Source organism: Leptidea sinapis, chromosome 9, assembly GCF_905404315.1.
Source record: "Leptidea sinapis chromosome 9, ilLepSina1.1, whole genome shotgun sequence".
Classification (NCBI taxonomy): Eukaryota; Metazoa; Arthropoda; class Insecta; order Lepidoptera; family Pieridae; genus Leptidea; species Leptidea sinapis.
Window position 1 is genome coordinate 6,629,972 of NC_066273.1, and position 19,172 is coordinate 6,649,143.

The 19,172-nt window shown below is 34.2% G+C and overlaps 1 protein-coding gene across 5 annotated transcripts in view; it reads left to right on the plus strand.

Annotated features, from left to right (window-relative positions):
* LOC126965935 (dual 3',5'-cyclic-AMP and -GMP phosphodiesterase 11-like) overlaps positions 1–19,172 on the plus strand; it is a 282,867-nt gene that overhangs the window by 77,987 nt on the left and 185,708 nt on the right. Inside the window, exon 3 of one of the 5 annotated variants that reach the window (XM_050809740.1) lies at positions 18,916–18,972. The exons of 1 other annotated variant lie outside the window; for it this stretch is intronic. The gene's annotated coding sequence lies outside the window, so the exon portion shown is untranslated. Of the gene's footprint in view, positions 1–18,915; positions 18,973–19,172 lie in introns of those variants that run through there. 3 more of the 5 variants (XM_050809742.1, XM_050809741.1, XM_050809735.1) reach the window with 3 other exon arrangements.

The following is a 19,172-nucleotide window of genomic DNA, read 5'->3' on the forward strand; positions in this document are numbered from 1 at the left end:
ATATATGCAAATAATGATATTTTATTTAAATCGTAAGGGTTTGTAATGCATATCACATATAGGTTTACTAGGGATGTGCCAAATTAATTTTAAATTTCGGCGCCTTCAATCTAAATTTGGTTTTCGGCCGACATTTAAATGCCGAACACTCAAATCAAATTAATAAATAAGAAATGAATTCTTTCATTCCTATTAAAGAAAACATTTATTTATCTTATATTCTAATCATGGCTATTTATTTGTTAATCACTCCTCTTATTATTATATTGCTAATATTTAAATCTTACTCTTGTATTCTATGGTGTATTTAACCTAATAAAATCGGTGTATTTGTAGGGCCATCGGACAGAAGTGAAAACCTTTTAGGCACGCTGAGTACTTCCTTTCGTTGGTAAATATTTTACAACTAACTTCTTCATAAGTATTATTATGAATTATATTAGTGTAATATAAATAAAATATTTTTTTAAAAACGCGTGTACTTGTAACTGTGTTTTTACATTAGATTTTTGCGTAAAAGTTACATTTTTATTATTATTTTAGAACCCAACTTTTCAGAACCTTTCCAGATCTCGTTTTCAGGGGGACACAAATTAGTTCAAGTTTTTATATTTAAAACCGACATTAGTTTAAGTTTTAGTAGGGGGATTTAGGTTTTTTGAAGGCCATCGCCTCAACCAGCCATTATACTAAATATACTTTATTTGTAGTCTCATGGCTTGATGAGAGGAGTCAAGCAGTTAAGTCAAGATATCAGGGTAAGTAGCAAGGCTTTCGGAATAGCATCTTGTATACTTTTTTATATCCTCATTTATGGTGGGAGGGCATATCCTAATATTGATGTTTCAAACCAGCCCGCAACAATGTTTTGTGCTTTTTGCAGACATATTATGTAGCCGTCAATAAAAATTTAGTCGTAAGTACATAAGAGGAATTTTGGATTTTCAACGAATGTTCCCCCGAAGTTCGTGTTTGGTTTATCCACGTTCGGCAATATCAAAGACGATTATTTCTAATATTTTTGCTTTCTGTACTTCATCTTTACATGATGGTACGTGGTAGCTACACTTAATATATGCCAAAGCTTTCAAACTTACAATGTTTTCGTATTTATGCCGTAAAATGTACTAACCTGTTGAATTTTCCTATTTAAATACAGGTCAAATGCGATGCGATAGTAAATAATATATATGGTAGTATGATGTGAAATGTATTCTTAAAAGTATGTCAGTTTTTAATACACTAGAGCTGACGATAAAGTAAAAAGACGAACCTATACAATGTCTCGCGGAGCTTTTAAATTATTACGCAAGAGCACGTAGCAACCGCGTGCTTTGAGGTAGGGTTGTCTCAATAAAAAATTCAAAGCCAAAAAAAAATTTACATTTTTAAAATTATAACACTACCTTGGAATTTGGAACATGTCGTTTTGTTATTTCAATTATCATTGTGTTTTCTCATTTTCTCGATAATCTGTGTTAAATAATCTTGTGCTTTTAAACTTGAATGGGTACATAAAGAGAACTGCATTCCAATTGCATGTCCATATTGAGCCATATGAGTGTTGTGTGTTTTCACTGTAACCGTCATTATTTCATGACTATTTTACAGCTAAACCAGTGATGAAAGTTTGCATGCTGGAGTGGTTTTTCATTGTAAATGTTTCTGTAAGTGTCGTAACTTCTCACAGGATGACTATGCCAGCATTTTTCACAACAGATCATTAAATTTGCTTCACATATCCGTTTTAAACAGGGAAAATATTTCCACTTTCGATATTTTGCCAAAGCTTTAAAACTAACTACGCTGCAACACTTGATACGGGGGCTGCGTGATGTAAATTCCTTATTCACTTTCCACTTTTCTCATAAAGATTGAGATACGGTGAAGCGTGGATTAATATACTCTGGTGTTAAAAAAGCCATTTATCTTCTTGTGCGGGTAAGATGAAATTTAATTGAAAATTTATAATTGTTTCAGTGTTTTAACAAGAACCTTGTTAGTCATACAAATATGTAATACTATTAGGAAAAGAGGCGTAATATGTTACTAGTACGCCAAAATAAAGGCGATCATCAAACATCATAGTCTGTCGTAGTTACTTACAGGTAACGGAGATTAAACCACTGTTTTTTTATTTCTGATTTTTTTAATTCGTTTTAACTTGGCAACACAAGGTTTAAAAAATATTAGATACAAATTAATATTAATGTAATTTTCGGTGAGTCAGCCCTACGTTCTGTATATTTGTTGCGATACCTATACTTCCAGTGACGTCATGCATTAGATCAAAATATGTCTAAAGAAAATAGGTAGGTATCTCAATCATCTATCGTGTGCTGCAATAACATTGACTCACTCGTCAAAGGGCCTCAAATATATCACCGTTGATAACTATTTCAATAACCTTTCTCAATAACTCCATAATTCGGTCCGCCTTCCATTCGCTTCGGAAATCAAAATACAATGGAGTATTTTTTTTTATGAAAGAGAGGACAAACGAGCGTACGGTTCACCTGATGTTAAGTGATCACCGCCGCCCACATACTCTTGTAACACCAGTGGAATCACAATAGCATTGCCGGCTCTTTAAAAAGTGTACGCGCTTTTTTTACATATACTATATATGTATCATCCATAATTATCGCAGAGCATTGCCAAAAATTTCTTGCCTAGACAGTCACAATTTTGTTCCATTTCTCTTGGCCTCTTATCATGTGTCCATTGCCATTTGAGTCTTCTGATTTTGGATGTTATGTCCATGACTGATTTTCTGATTACATGGCTTTTTTTTAATTATAAAAAATTTAAATACAAGCTACACTCACCCTGATGAAGAACCTCCGAATGGTCTGAAACTAGTTGTTCTTCTGAGTTCTGAGTAAAACCGATTTGCGGCCGTTTTCAATAACGTACCTCTTGTTACGGATACATTGCTGTCACCGTTTAATGACAAGATCTTATCTATCCATAGTTATGTCCAATATAGTTATAGTCCAATGCTTTATGTGGATAGGTTATTGAAATGTATGTAAGCGTAAAACGATCGATTTGTCTACCTCTAGTAAGTTAAACTAAGGATAGATAGGTTATTGAAAGCGGCCGTTAAATAGATAAAACCTAACAAAACATTTGATTAATTCTTATCTCTAATGTCGAAAAGTTTCCTCCCTTTCCACCTATCCGTCATAAATATACAAGTAATATAATTAAAGGTATTGAAACCACACCCGAAATCTCATTAATACTTCGAATCATCAGTCTTAATTACCAGAACTATATGAAATCATACAAGTTATCGATAAGCTAGTACTAAAGTATAAAACTATTCTAGAACTTTCTGGCCCACTTTTCTTGCCTGAAAAACTTCTTGTTCAGGCTAACAACCTCCACTGCTACGGGATGGGCATTCTGTTTAGTATTCCCCACATATGGGAGCCTTATCTAGTTCAGAATTATAAAAGATGTGGTGTTTCAAGCGTGAAGCCCTAACTTTGTTTAACTTAAATCTGGAAGGATTCAACTTCAACGGTACGGAGATCTTAGGACTTAATAAAAGTTTAATATACAGTAAAAGCTCCTTATTCGCGCTTCTTTTATACGCGTTTTCACTATACGCTCGGATAAAAAAATGTGACTCAATTCCTATATTAGTGGCAGAAGATTTCATTATTCGCGGATCTAATCGTTGCATACATAATGAAAAGGATTCCAATAGGTATCTAATCCAATATTTAACATTTTAAGGGGCTTTTAAAAACTGCGAAGCAAGAAAAAATTACAAAAATCTACCATTTCCTAAGCCTAAAGATAATAATTAATCAACATAATTAAAAACTCCAATTAAATTGATTTTTTTAAATATATATTCTTTAGTTTCTCACCTAGGAACGTATCCCCGTATGAAATACTCTTCCATATTCACGATTTCTGTATTCCTGGTATATTTACGGAACATATATCGCGGGAGTAAAGAGTTTTTACTGTAGTATGAAAATCTGTCTGCGATATATATTAAATACTCTTTAAATACAGAGCTTCACATAGATTTCTAATTACACGCATTTTATTAGCTTCACCTGTATGTATGTTTGCTTGTAACCGACTCATTTGGGCGCGATTTTGACCCACTTTAAACGGCTAGATTTCGTTAAAACTTGGTAGATTTATCGGGCACCGATCACAATACATTAATTTGATAAAATTATTCCATTTTTCAATTTGCAAAATAAGTATTTTAAATAATATATAATTTTTTCATCTATCGTCGATAGGGCACGAATTGATGTTCATTTTAAATTTCCACTATTGTCTTTTCAACTAAAGCATGTTTTTTAGTTGTTTTTTAAAACTTTTTTATTATTATTCTTGCTTTATCTTTGGTAATATTTTTTTTTGTGTATTTCAGATTTTATTTGTTAAAATATAATACGTACATTTTGTATTTTATTAATTTTAATATAAAATAACACGAAGCGTATGTTACAAATATTTGAAAGATGCCATTGAGTGTCAAGATGCCACGCACACAAGCATCTAATAGTTGCCGTAATAAAGAAGCTACAGTTCTTAGGTTGTGCGGTACCTAGTTGGAGCGCAGCGGAGACCAATCCTTAGTCTAAGGCTTATATGTTATTATTAAAATTATTTATCGTGTAGTGTACTATGCAAACAAAAGCCTGTTCCACTGAGACTGTTATAACGTAAAACTTTGCTTAAGAAATGACCTTCCATGTGTGCGATGTTTTAGCCGAAGAACATCTGAGGTATAGAGCGAGGGTTACGTTACAGTAACTCAGTAGTATCGATCAGATGTTTGTTTGCGTAAAGCGGTCGCTCACCCAGCACATGTTGCCGCTGACACCAATCCCATACGTTCCCTCAGCCAAAAATACGTTCGTGAATGAACGAAACACGCCAATTTCTGAACTGACGTCCGTGGAAAATTTCACATCCGGCATGTGTTCCAGGCGGTTCGGTGCTGCTACACGATTAAGACTCTTAAATGTGATGTGGTATGAAATGGATTTGCATATCAGTGCACACGGAGGAAAACAATTTAGTAAATGCATCGCGTCTATTGGTAATACGGTGTTGTCCATAATGTGATCTGATAATTATTGATGTTTTAATAAATTGTAGGTTTTGGGCAGTTGCTCAACTAACGGCCGTTCCCAATATACTATCTACAGATAAAGATAAATTACTGCCTTCTACGACAGTAGAATTACTGACAATTAAGTTGCAGTCAATAATCTGAAGCTGTCCCAATGTACCCGATAAGTCATTCTTATCGCCTTATATTGGGACGCGTGAATTGAAATTTCCATACAAACTTCTATCGCTGTTGGGACAGAAGTCAACGATAGTTACGATTTTTATCTCAAGTAAGAGATAGGAATTCTTACAAACATATGGTTAATATCAAAAAATAGACATTTGTTTGTTTTCAGGGTTTCCAACAGGAATCCTGTTACTATGACTCCATTGACCGTCCCTCGTCCGTCTGTCAGCAGACATCTCATAAACAACAATAATAGTTAGACTGCTAAACGTTAGCTTCGTTTCGACTTGTGTATTTTTTTTATAAACATAAGGGTTGAGACGAGCAGGTCGTTCAGCTAGTGGTAAGTGATACCTATTACAATGCAGTGCCGCTCAGGATTGTAGAAATACCCAAAAATTCTGAGCGGCACTACACCTTGAGATGTCAAGTCTCATTTGCCCAGTAATTTCACTAGCTACGGCCGCTGCGCCCTTCAGACCGAAACACAGTAATGCTTACACATTACTGCTTCACGGCAGAAATAGGCGCCGTTGTGGTTCCCATAATCTAGCCGGCATCCTGTGCAAAGGAGCCTCCCGTTGGTATTGCTGTGTTTCCTTTCAAACTAATCGTCTCAATACATTAAATATCATCTAGTGTATTTCAACGCTGTTTTTATATATAATGTGCATAGAAAAGACAAAATTTGCATCACGTATTTAGACACCATCTGATATACGGATCTAATACTGGTCTAGTGTGTATGTTTGGATGTTTGTTTCGCTGTTATCACGTCAAAACGGCTGACTGGATCTCTATGAAATACGAGACATACATACATTATTAGCTGGGTTAACATACAGCTACGATATGTATTGTTAATTTAAATTATTTGAAAAAGCGCGTACACCTTCCTTAAAGGCCGGCAACACTTCTGTGATTCCTCTCGTGTTGCAAGAGAATGTGGGCGGCGGTGATCACTTAACACCTGGTGACCCGTAGGCTTGTTTGTCATCCTTTTCCATAAAAAAAATGTAAATGTTATTAAAGATGCTGTGGTAATGGAAGTTTGACTCTTATGTCATAGACTGTACGGTCGAAGTGACATACATCTAAATTCAGTAGAATTGTCAATTTCAAGAATGTTTTAGATTCGTCACTTGTGCATTGAAAACTGTCTCTGTGTTTTTTTTTATGCCAAAAAGGGGCGATACGAGCAGGACGTTCAACTGATGGCATTTGATACGCCCTGCCCATTACAATGCAGTGCATTTCAGGATTCTTGAAAAACCCAAAAACTGAGCATCACTACAATTGCGCTCGTCACCTTGATATATAAGATGTTAAATTAAATTTTGCCAGTTATTACACTAGCTACGGCGCCGACCGAAACACAATAATACTTACACATTACTGCTTCACGACAGAAATAGGCGCCGTTGTGGTACCCATAATCTAGCCGGTATCCTGTGCAAAGGAGCCTCCCACTGGTAAATGTGTGTGTATCTCTTATATTATAACTATTTCGCGATCCGATTCCTCTAAGCTTCAACTCGGTTGATTACCGGACGATTTTAACGCGCGAATTTTACGAGCGCGACTGTGTATCTATGCGTATTACTTTACGTCTAACAAAAGAATGCTTATAGTTAGGATATTTTCAGTGAATGTATCTGAAAGCTATCGAAACAAGACAAATCACCATGCATAAAATACTCATATTGTTTTTATATTATTTTACGCACACGACACAATGTTGAAAAACCGTTATATTTTAGAATAAATGAGTATTTTCAATGAAAACAATTGATTTTATTTATAAGTGTTTGTATACTTTGTATGTTCTTTCTAAAACAAAACTTAAACATACATGCTTTTATAGTAATAATTAAAGATATTCATTCCGAATGTCTAAGAAGAATCCTATGACCTTGATCGACCTTGGAGTGCGAGATCGCTTGTGCGTGATATAAAATCTAATTATGCTATATTTGGACAAAATAACTACTGAAATATATTAAACGATAGCTTTTCAATTAAAGTGAACATACTTCAACATATTCCAAAGTAAATAAATATTAAAAAACAGAAAAAGGAAACAACGCTTCAAAGTCCTTATTAAATTTGAATTATATTTTAATATTTCAATTCCTTATTTCAATATTCCTTCCGCCGAGGAAATGTTAGCTAAGAACGGATTACGATATTCCACCCGCAAGAGTTTTTTTTTTTATTATGAACAGAACTGTCAGGTCAGCTAGTAAAATATGAAATTGTCCATTGTGGAACAAATATGGAAACCTTTTGATTTCCAATTCGTTACACAAATAGCGAAGTTATGAGGCAACAAGCACACAACACACGATAATATTATCACCTCCTGTTTTAGGGTTCGGTAGCCAAATGGCAAAGAACGGTATGGATTCGTCATGTCTGTCTGTTTGCCCATCCCTATGTCACAGCCACTTTTATACGAAATTATAAGAACTATATTGTTGAAACTTGGTAAGTAGATGTATTCTGTGAACCGCATTAAGATTATCACACAGAAAATGAAAAAACAATAAATTTTGGGGGTTCCCCATACTTAAAACTGAAACTCAAATTTTTCTATCTATGGATAATTCTTCAATAATCATATTTTTTTAAACTGAATAGTTTGCAAGAGAGACACTTCAAAAGTGGTAAAATGTGTTTCCTTCATGTAGCTTCTAAAATAAGATAATGATAAAACTAAAAAAAATATATGATGTACATTACCATGCAACGAGATCTAGTAAGTATTTGTTTTTGAATACATCATAAATCGTAAACCTATAAGAACTTTTATATTATGTTACTTGTACGGAACTCTTCATGAGCGAGTTCGACTCGCACTTGGCCGCTTTTTGGATGTCGGGTAATAATAAAGCGGTAATTGTTACAGGATTACTATATAAAGCATAATATCATATTAATGGATCATTGTCTCCTCGCTACTTGAGAGGCTGTGACAGCTATTTATTTCGAAACTTAATTAAAGCCCCGTCCTTGAAATTGACGAACAGCCTCTAATAAAATATCCTCATCTTTGAGTTACGTAATTAGTTGACAAGGATTTGTAGGTTGGGCGTCATTACAGACTACAGACGCTTATAAAAATGCAAAAGATTTAATTAAGTATTTGACAACCGTATACATATTCATGGTGACACTTTATTCAAATATTGTGAGCCTTTTTGAGTGTAAATTTCGCTAATATTTATGTTCAATCAATTCTACACGTGTTTCGCTTCTACGCGAGGCAAATGAGACTTAACATCTTATGTCTCAAGGTGACGAGCGCAATTGTAGTGCCGCTCAGTATTTTTGGGTTTTTCAAGAATCCTGAGCGGTACTGCATTGTAATTAGCGTATGGACATCCTAAAACGTTCCAAGCCACAACCATCATTTAAAGGAATTCGTGTTTAAAGGTTAGTAAATATTAGTGTATTCCATACATTTGGGTTGGGCTACTAAGACATGATGTCATTTAAAGAGTGACAGTAGGGCTGCCATTTTTTGTCAGTCCGTTAATATGAATCACGTGACCAGTTTTGTGTTTTTAAATCAATTTCGACATGATTGTGGTTTGGAACGTTTTTCTGTAATTACGTCCAATTATAGATAGTAATTATTTTATAGCAATTGCAATGAGGCAGTACAATATTGTATATTTCTTAATAGCGCAGTAAATAATATTGGGAGAGTGGCTTGTGGCGTTTCTTCTCTCTCAGCGCGCATTTATATCTTGAAACGGAGGTAGTGATTTATTTGATGTCAAAAATCAATTTTAAGGGAATCAATAAGGAGAAGAAACTTTCTTGAATCGGCAGTTGCCGATGCAAGAAAAAACTTAGAAGTGTTAGTATAAAAATTTAATATCATTATATTTAAAAACAAATAAATTGTTTATTGCAATTTATTTTTGAAACTTATTTTCAATAATATCAAGCAAAAACACTATTTCAACAATACTGTGCATTATATATATATATATATGCACAGTATATATATGCATTGAACTTTTCACTAATTCCATTCAATTTCTCTTATAATGTTGCACAATACGTCAGCTGTATAGCTACTGATATACTGCTGCATTTCGGTATATATTTATCACGTGCTTCAGCCACGTCGGTGACGCGAACCCATTAGATTTTCCCCTACCAAAAATTGCCCAACGCGGCTAAAGAATTTTCAAATAGCTCAAAATTAGACTTACGAATTTCAATTATTTTACCACCACTTCTGAAAAGTTGAAATAAATGTGAAGAAGTAGCAAGAAACTAGCATTTATATAGCGACCTGGCAGCTTGATAATCCGTTCTTGTTAGTGTATTTTATAATTTAAATCTAGATGTCATTGACATAAATCGATATTTATTTATTTCAGAGTCCATGATTTATATATAAGGTCTGCTGTAGAACAGAATATGTCCGTCAAGATTAAATAAACTTTAATCATCAATACACGAGCGACATAAATCTGATTAGACCGCCTGAAATCAAACTTTCCCGATGTAAGTAGGACAGATTTTGCGAATGATTCTAGTCGATTGAAGGTTGAAAAAGCAAAATTAAATGAATCATACACAGTTTGTTGAAGAGAGTGAAATGTTAGGTTTGTGTGGTTTCTTAGTAAAATTCATTTCAGTTAATAACCTAGTAGTAAGTAAAAGTATATGAGTTGAATAAATTATGATTTTTTCTAGTTTTATGTTTCTGTTATATAGAATACCTACTAGCTGACCCGACAGGTTCTGTTCTGTAGATAATTAAAAAAAAAATACTGTTTTATAGAAATTTGCCAATAATATTTCAAAACGTCAAGAATTATTTCGTTAAAAATACTCCCTGTTGTTATAATGAAATTGTTTCACAGCGGAACTGTCAAACCGTGCGTCACTAAATTCTCTCATAGAAAATATGTCCATACAAAACAAATATTGAAAATAAAAAATAATTATGGGTCCCAAATCGAAATGTAAACTATCCTATCTCTCAAGTTGGACTTTCTTCTTGGCGGAAGGAATATTCCTACCAAATTTCAAGTCTCAACGCCTTATGGTTCCAGAGATATCGTGATGAGTTAACACATGAGTTTTTCAACATAAAATCGAGTCAATTCAGAAAGTATCATATCCTGTAGTGTGATTTAAGAAAAGATGATAAATGGTATTGGAATTATAATGATAGGTATATCACGGATTGCGACTATAAATATTTAAAATAAATTTATATATATTTAAAGTTGCATATTTCAGGTTGATTCTGTTGCGTTTAGAATTTATTTTTCATTTCATATTTTTTAGTCAGTAAAGTGATGGAAATGAAATAGAAAAATTGTTCTAAATATTAATTTACACATATATACACATACATACTCATGCCTTGTTTCCGTCGGGGTAGGCAGAGACAACAAAACAACACTTGCTTCTACGAGTATCCTTACAAACCTCACGTGCTTCCTCTGTATTAATTACTCTTTTCATACATGCTGGTCTGTTCCGGATGCTTCGAACCTTTGCTTGTGTCAAAACGTTCTCAATTTTGTCGAGGAATGTTCTACGAGGTCTCCCGCGACTGACTTGCCCACACACACTTGCCTTATATATTTGATAGGTCATTCTTTGTTCACTCTTTCGTTCGACGTGTCCAAACCATTTAAGCATTCCTTTCTCAGACCTTGTCACAACATCTTCTTTCAGACCACATAATTCTATCAATCAGTCACACATACTAAGTGTGATCGCATCTCAACTGCGTTAATTCTGCTTTTATGCTTCTTCTGCCATACCCAACTTCCGTATATTAAACGTGGCGACAAGCACTCTATTATGCACCGCCATTCGCGCCTCTTTAGGCACAGACTGGCCGTTCATAAAGGCATGCAGCGCTCCATTAGCACAGCTTCCCGTAGTCACTCTCCTTTCAATATCTCTATCCTTCAATTACACAAATAATGTTAAGTAAGAACTGTTAGTAGAATAATGCAAAATTGATTGCTTAGTTTTATTTTTAAAGTATTTATATGGCTAATGCTAATAATCTTTGATTATTATGATTAATACGTTTTGATATTTTTTATCGTAAAAACATAGGGGCACGAACTTGTCGATAGGTGACGCTTCTTTCCGCCCTAAATGTAGGTACTGAGTAAAACATGCGAAATTCAATTTATCTGCTTAAAAAAATACTGCTTCTTTGAACTGCTTCGAAGGCCAGCCAATAAAGCTAACGTTCTGTTAAAGGGGTCAAGAGTTTCATGGAAATAATAAAATATAATTATTTAATAGTGTAAGTTGAAGGGAAGGAAAGTCGTAAACAAACTGCCGTTCTAAATAAAGTAATTACAGCTCGGGAGCTATCTGACAAATGACATTGAACCCTTTACAAATTGTAATAAGAGCAAGAAGTTTAATAAACAACGCCTATTAATATTTACATTTGATGTTAGGCCTTTATTGAGTGATTATTAGACTAGTAATATTTTAATAAATTAATTGCAATTCTTTGCTGTTTTAAAATAAAATTTGTAATAAGTAAAAGCCGTGACATTATAATTGATCGGATGATTGTCAATCGACTTCATTTCTTACAATTTAACGGCCTGGTTTTAGTGACATGTAATGCCACGGGTACACTATAGTGATATAGTATGGCAATGATATCTTGACAATTTCACTGGTCGTTAGTTCATGAGGCCATCTCTGATTGGTCTGTTTCTTATATTTATTGTATAGTCATTATTTTTAAGTTATGCATTAGTGTAATCAATTGATATCTAAGTGAATCGGCTCATGGTCACTAGTAAGTCTCAAAAATAAATTAAGATTATTGACCACAACGCATGAGCCGAGCCTAGCGTGCGCGATGAATCTGTTCTGTTAATAGAAAAAAATAGTGTATTCGGAAGTAATGTAGTAAAAAGCTATTGGAAATATGTAGTTACGTATTTCTGTATAATTTTATGATATGTAGTAATAAAATGATACGGATTAATACATTATTAATCATAGCTTTTATATAGCCGCTTTATAATTGCCATTTTTTTTAAGTATTAACATGTATATAGTATGTTATCCTTAAGAAACAGACATATGCCATCATGTACTTTTCAGTAGACCTATATGAGATATACAATTCGACTATACATTATTTTCTTATCTCAAAGGGCTTAGACAGCGTTTTCGTTGAAAGCTCCCAGACGGCTTATTTTATCCGACACCTCCAACAAATATCGTTACTGCATACAAATATCTATACAAGAACTTAACAAATTATGTACTTACACCTTCCTCGAAAGCCATGCTCTCCATTGATGAAAACAGCATGAAAATCGGTGCAGTAGTTTTTGAGTTTATCACGAACAGACAGACAGACAGACTCGGCGGAGGACTTTGTTTTATAATATACAGTAATTGATATCGCATAAATATCTGTTTTGCAGTTTTGAGTTTATATCGCGCATTGTTAAGACACTGCTAAACGATGCTCTATGGTTGGAATTAATTCTAATTTGTATTTAATTATGTGAATCTGAAACTTGCTATCCGTATTAATGAAAAATGCTTAATAACCCTAATAATAACGACGAATTTTTTTTATCATTAGACCATACCCAGAATTTAGAACGTCCCTAAAACCTAACTCGTTTCATATTACCTAATCTATTTTTGCTAATAATGATTAACCGTCAAACTGGCACAAATATATTATGTTATAAGTATAGCCTCATACCATTATAGACCATACATCCTTTCCTATGAATCATTAGTCGGAAACAAACATTCATAGTACAACCTTCTGTTCCTGCCGGAACTCCGCCTTAATGGTCAGAGTGACAAAACATGAAGCTAAAGCCTCCTCTCCACTATCGGGGTTGATCGTTACTTGTATCATCGTCTGCCATCGGCAAGTTAATCGTTGATCATCGTGTAAGCAGCCACACGATCGTCCTTATTGAGCGGCACTCCTTCAAGATGGATTTTTTTTTTGGAATAGGGGGCAATCGAGCGTACGGGTCACCTGTTGTTAAGTGATCACCGCCGCCCACAATCTCTTGCAACACCAGAGGAATCACAGGAGCGTTGCCGGCCTTTAAGGAAGGTGTACGCGCTTTTTTTGAAGGTACCCATGTCGTATCGTCCCGGAAACACCGCACAAGGAAGTTCATTCCACAGCTTTGTAGTAGGTGGAAGAAAGCTCCTTGTAAACCGCACTGTGGAGGACCGCCACACATCCAGATGGTGGGGATGATATCCTAACTTGTGGCGTGTCGTGCGAAGGTGGAATTCGGCGGCAGGAATTAGGTTAAACAGACGATCGTGCTCGTGTGTGTTCGCCGATTGCGGAGAGGCGCCATAATAAGCGGTCAAGTCAACAATCAACAATAAATATATGTAGTTGAAAAATGGTCCAATAGATACACATATTAGGGTGACAAACGATGCAGCACTTGCCAAAGCCGAAGTAACTCCATTTATCTGACTTTTGGCTTAGCTGTGTTACTGCGGTAGTGTATTCCAAGCAAAAAGTTAAATTGCGCATTGTCCTACTTAAACATAATTGACCTATATGCGTTATTTTTCATTATGAGAGGTAATTTAAACTGTTGGAACGGAATGAAAAAAATAATTTTCTTTGCTAATATTTATATTACGCGATTCGCATCCATATTCATTTTCGTTACTTGGATTGTTTTAGTATATTAATGTTTATATTACTTATTTGTTAAAGTATGAATAATTTAACCGAGTGCAGTTCACGAGAGAGTTAATGAGGCTTAGTATTCAGTTCCATAAAACTTAATGGTGGTACTGCAACGATACTGCAATATACAGTGTGATCTCTGTTACGCCGCTCTGAAGATAATATTAATAGAAACATTAAAGAACTACTTCTAACAGTACAATTTACTTTTTTAACTCCCTCGCGCGTCCTCCCGCCGTGGCCCCGCTCTCGCCTCCTCACGTCGCGCGTGCGACACAAGCACATCTCACCTATAACTAAGTATGTAGTTACAAACCTACCTTGGCTGACACCGACAATAACATACGTATTGAGAACCTCCTTTTTTGAAGTCGGTTAAAATGTTAGCTACTTCTATGTTTCGTCTTAAATTAACCATCTATTGAACTTACCAATAGAATCATACCTACCTTCAAACACATGTTTTAAACAAATCGTATCAAAGGTCACTTCTTGATTCCTTACGCAGACTTCAGTTTTGAACCAAACGTTGTGCACGTTTAGTTCAAAACTAAAGTCTGCTCGAATTTTTTTTTTCAAATACATACAAGTGACTACCCGCGTCTTCGCCTGCCTTCGGTTTTGGCAATCTTTTTACATTATATCTGATTTTGATCACATTGTAAAGAAGGCTTAGTGATCTCTTTTAACACGCCTTATCTGGTACGGAAAGTTCCATCTATTTTGAAAAGCCGGATCAGGCAGATTATATTAATTATCTGATTCTTCTTGATTTGGTTTGATTAAGAACACATTTTCGCTGAGTATTTAAAAAAAAATGTTATTTATTTTATGGAAAAGGAGAACAAACGAGTGTACGGGTCACCTGGTGTTAAGTGAACACCAGAGGAATCACAGGAGCGCTGCCGGCATTTTTTAACAGCTATAATATAAACGTTTCGTTGTAACTTGTACGTTTTGGCTACGTCCTATGATTTAGTAAACCACGTGCATCGGATTTATTAAATATTCATAAATAACTTTGACGCAGTAAACCATGAATAGATCAGAATTTGTATTATGCGCCGATATAATTGTGTGATAGACAGATAACATTGTAGCTCGTAATTTTGTCTAGAGCCATCCACCAGGTGACAGGGATTATATATTTACAGCCGTTTTCAATAACGTACCTCTAGCTACGGATACATTGCTGTCACCGTTTAGGGCCGTTTCCAATATTCAGTCTATCTCTTACTTGAGATAAGAATCGTAATTATCGTTGACTTTTGTTGTCCCAATAAACTTATCGACGGTAACTCACCTTATCCGTGCACGCTGTCTGTCAATGGGACGACGTTTAGCTTACCAGCGATATAAAGTTTGTATGGAAATTGCAATTCACGCGTCCAAATTTAAGGCGATAAGATTGACTTATCGTGTATATTAGTTCAGCTTCAGATTCTTGACAGCTAATTACTGACAGAAAAAGGTAGTAATTTATCTCTATCTGTAGATAGTATATTGGGAACGGCCATTAATGACAAGATCTTATCTATCCATACTTATGTCCAATATAATTATAGTCCAAAGCTTTATGTCGATAGGTTATTGAAATGTAAGTAAGCGTGAAAGGATAGATTTGTCTACCTCTAGTAAGTTAAACTAAGGATAGATAGGTTATTGAAAACGGCCGTTAACCTAGCTGACCCAGAAAATCTTGCATTTCCTTATAAAGTAATAAAAATAATTAAAATTTTTGGGGTATAAAAATTGGGGTAAAAAAAGCAACCAATTTTCAGACCTACCAAATATATAGTACATATAATTAATTGTACTACAATAATCATTTTTTTGGATTGCCATCTTGCAACACTGTGATATGGTCCGTATCTGTGGATGGAATAGAATAATATTAAAATCGCGATACAAAATAAGTGTAGATCGAAAATTTTGAAGTTGTATGTATTTTTTAATGCTGAATAAAATAAAAATAAAAATATTTGTCAAATAAAATAAAAATAATCTTTAGGGGTGGTGGGTACCCTTATCGTTTATAGGTATGAAAAATGGATGTTTGTCGATTCTCAGACCTACCCGATATACACACAAATTTTCAAACAAATTGCTTTAGCCGTTTCGAAGGAGTTTGGAAACAAAAACCGGGACACGAAAATTTTATATATAACATGATGAGTTATTTGAGTAGGTATTTTGGAAAAACTAATTTCAAGAGGTTACTTAAAGCTTAGCGCAGCCAACTGAAAAAGTGGTGAAGGCGAATATATATTAAGATGAATTCACACCAAATGCATGCCAAACTAAGTAGAGAGGAACAATTTCTGAAAACAATGATATCAGATCATTTATACGTCTAGACAGCTGTGAAAACGTCGAAAAAAATTGAAGTTAACAGTTAACCTCTATTTAGAGCAAAACACGCACACTAACACAAAGTGTCATACAAATCACGAGTGTAAGACGTTTCTTGTCACGCACACTAAAGTGTTAAACCTGGCCTGTTTTCATCGGATTTCTAGCAGCAAGAGGCTATCTAAGACATTGATATTATAATTTTACGGCCTTACAAATAAACTTGGTGTAGTTATAACTGACGATAAACAAAGAAAATGCAATACAATATCGTTGACAACACTGTCAATACAATAATTTTGAAGTTTTTCGAATGACATGCTGCCTTGCAAATAAACGCGGGAAACGTTATACGTCCGAACAATCCATTCGTAAGCAAAATGTCTATTTGTAAACATTTTACATATTCTTGGTTTATACTTAGTTATAACTTTATGCCAATTTTATTTGTAAGGCCGGTGATGTTTATTGTTGGGTAGGTTCTCACTTAATCTATGAATATCTTCGTGTCCATGAGATGATTTTTAATTTTATCAAAAAACACTGAAAGCACGCTTAGCTTTCGCAATACGAGAAGTTTAAGGAGCTGTATAATTTTATAGTGAGTTTTGCCGCTATATATTATATGCTACGTGCAGGGGCGTGCATATTAAATATGCAATTAGGCAGTGCCTACCTCGTCATAAACCTAAATAAATATAGCACTAGTGCTAAAGTTGATTTAGTTTAATTTGGTTCCGTTATTTTATAACCAAACTTCTATCGAACACCCACTCATACATTTTTTCCTAACGCTAGATACCAGACACCTACGGTAAGCAATCTTTGCATATTGCAAAGCTCAACTACGACTAGTTAGATCCACGTACCTTACAAGAAAACCAATGCACGCCCCTGGCTACGTGCGTAGCTACGCCGTAAATAATCTCCGTGTTAGAATACATTTTTATGATCAGCAAGTCACAACGACGCGGGCGGTTCGAACCTCGCCGACCAATGGCAATGTGTTTTCGAAATCATATGTACGACGTTCAATGTTTTATATTCAAATTCAAATATTTTTATTCAAAATATGATATAAAATCCTTTATTGAAAGTCAAAGACTACCACCCTTTTCAAAAGCTCCAAAAAAACTCAGTGGGCTTCTTTTTTTTTATAAAAGTAAGGTTACAATGTAAAATCGTACAATAAAATTTATTATTTAATAGCCTGGGGGCGGTCGCTCTATTCCCAATCAGTGGTATCATTAAGAAAGTCATTTATGTTATAGTACAAACATTTTTAACAGTTCTTTCGAATTTCGTAATACATTTGTTTTGAAAATTTTCTGGGATTTTGTTGTAAAAGCGTATATAACGCCCCACAAAAGACTTACTAACTCGACTTAGCCGAGTAGTAGGCATTATAAGGTTTATGTTTGTTCCTGGTGTTAACATTCTGGTTATGACAGTTCCTATCAAATCCACTTATGTGCCTATGTACATACATAACAATATCAAGAATTTATTGAGAGGCATCAGTCAAGATGTTTATTTCTTTACATTTTGCTCTCAATGATTCTTTAGGAGCTAGGTTATATATAGCGCGAATAGCCCTCTTCTGTAGCACAATGATGGTATTGATATCGGCAGTACTGCCGCATAGCAATATACCATAGGACATAATACTCTGATATTATATTATAAGTCGGCAGTACTCTTGCTATTCCTCTGGTGTAGGGCTCCGGTAATAACATGCTATTAGGTGTATGTATACTCATTTGTACTCCAAAAAAAAATCAAATTCCAAATTTCTATATTTGATAGTACAATATATACAAAATTACTTATAATCTACTTATTATAGCAATTTACAATTAAGCCTTATATAATGTATGAATCTGAAAACTTATTTCTACAACCCTATCCTACGTGTTGAGGGATAAAACTTTATTATGCTTAAAACTAATATATGTATTAGTTTTGTTTTGTGGGGGAAAATCCAGAGAACCATTTGTACTCTTCTTCCATAAAAAAAATGATATAGTACTAGCTGATGCCCGCGAAAGCGTCCGCGTAGATAAAGAGTTTTTAAAAATAATAAGCAAGTTTGGAATTGAAAATTATCTCATGTCCTATTCCAGTTCCGGTTCCCGTTTTCGCTCCCGTTCCCAAGTTATTATATGAATTTATTTCGAAGAAGATTGCTATGGCAAAGTAAACCTACTATTGGAATAGTTATAGCTCATCGACGTGAATTTAAGTTGTTCATAAATCTAGCAAGAACCATGCATTTATAATTTTTAATTTAATATGCGAGCGGATAAATTTAGTTTGAATATATCGACATTCAAAAAATACAGGCTTTATTTCCAGAACTTGTTTGTATTATTTATTGTTATGTTAGCTTATTAAATTGAAATTCTGATAGTTACCGATTTTATGTACACGATCTCAACCCTGGCTAGATAGCCACTTCGAGGTAGGCGTCTATTAAATATTATCAAGTTATTCTTATTCATATTCATAAAATTGATGTAATAATTTCCTTTTTTTTGTTTATTATATAATAAATTTTGGATAGTGTTTTTCATTTCAGGTAATTTCCATGCCCTAAGAAAACTAGATGGATACCCGTCAAGTAAGTAGTTTATTACGCTAAGATTATTTATATATCCAAAACGGATACAACAATTAATTTTTTTCTTAAATTAAATAAATTATTAAATGTTTTTTTGTTAAACAATATATCAGTAGGTACGTTGTACTAACAATGATTTTGTTTACCTATATATATTAAGTATAGTTTTAATTTTATCTTCTATAGCAACAATTTGTATA